General features: G+C 44.2%; 1 pseudogene; it reads right to left on the reverse strand.

Moving 5' to 3' along the window:
* Positions 1–304: 304 nt before the first annotated feature.
* LOC132234035 (U2 spliceosomal RNA) lies at positions 305–439 on the reverse strand (annotated as a pseudogene).
* Positions 440–1,615: the final 1,176 nt, after the last annotated feature.

The raw sequence follows: 1,615 nt of genomic DNA on the forward strand, positions 1-1,615 counted from the left end.
ATTATTACATTTGTTCCTCTTTTTTCCCCCTATAACTCCCCTCCTCCCAGTTCCCGCCCCACCCTCCACCCTCACTCCCCACCCACTGTCCTCATCCATAGGTGCACGATTTTTGTCCAGTCTCTTCCCGCATCTCCCACACCCCTTTCCCCCCCAAGAATAGTCAGTCCATTCCCTTTCTATGTCCCTGATTCTATTATGATCACCAGATTATTTATTCACTTGATTTTCAGATTCACTTGTTGATAGATGTGTATCTGTTGTTCATAATTTGTATCTTTACCTTTTTCTTCTTCCTCTTCTTAAAGGATACTGTTCAGCATTTCATATAATACTGGTTTGGTGGTGATGAACTCCTTTAGCTTTTCCTTATCTGTGAAGCTCTTTATCTGACCTTCAGATACTACACTTGATCTTAGCCAAAAGGCCGAGAAGCGATATCTGACCTTCAGTTCTGAATGATAGCTTTGCTGGATAAAGTAATCTTGGTTGTAGGTTCTTGGTATTCATCACTTTGAATATTTCTTGCCATTCCCTTCTGGCCTGCAAAGTTTCTGTTGAGAAATCAGCTGACAGTCGTATGGGTACTCCCTTGTAGGTAACTGAGTTTCTTTCTCTTGCTGCTCTTAAGAGTCTCTCTTTGTCTTTTGCTCTTGGCATTTTAATTATGATGTGTCTTGGTGTGGTCCTCTTTGGATTCCTTTTGTTTGGGGTTCTCTGTGCTTCCTGGACCTGTAAGTCTATTTCTTTCACCAGGTAGGGGAAGTTTTCTGTCATTATTTCTTCAAATAGGTTTTCAATATCTTGCTCTCTCTCATCTTCTGGCACCCCTATGATTCTGATGTTGGTACGCTTGAAGCTGTCCCAGAGGCTCCTTACACTATCTTCGTATTTTTGGATTCTTTTTTCAGTTTGCTTTTCCAGTTGGGTGTTTTTAGCTTCTTCGCATTTCAAATCTTTGCCTTGATTCTTGCGGTCCTCTGGTCTGCTGTTGGGAGTCTGTATAATATTCGTTATTTCAGTCAGTGTATGTTTAATTTCTAGTTGGCTCTTTATCATAACATCAAGGATCTCATTAGATTTGTTGAGGATCTCAATAACTTTATCGGCGGCTTCTAGACAGTTCTTGAGAGACCTTAAAAGTGTGGTTCTGAACTGAATATCCTCCATTGACAGTTTTGTCCTGTTTCTTTGTCTCCACATTTTTTATGCTTTCTTGGTGTACCCCCTAGTGGTCTTTGTGTGCAGTCCTCCTGTAGTTAAGCCTTTATTGTTGTAGTTAATACTAGGGGGATTTGACCTCCAGGCCAGCTGGCTGTGAGAATCAGCTGTGTCTGCAGTGGGAAAACTTCTGTCCTCTAGGGAGGTGCTAATCTAGCCTTTGCCTGAGGCTATCTGGCAAATGCCTGTGCGCAGGGCTTGGGCGGGGCAGGTGTGTCGCTTGGGCTCGGGATCAACAGGGCGGGCCAGAGAGAGCAGTTATGGCTGCTCTCAGTTCTGTCCCTAGGGGCTCTGCCTCACAGAGTCCCAGCAACTGCTGCAAACCTCAGAGAGAAAGCTGCCTTCGAGTTCTGACTGAAGCCAGACAGTCCCGCTTCTCCCGTTTGAGTCTGGG

This window comes from Myotis daubentonii, chromosome 4, assembly GCF_963259705.1.
Source record: "Myotis daubentonii chromosome 4, mMyoDau2.1, whole genome shotgun sequence".
NCBI classification, from domain to species: Eukaryota; Metazoa; Chordata; class Mammalia; order Chiroptera; family Vespertilionidae; genus Myotis; species Myotis daubentonii.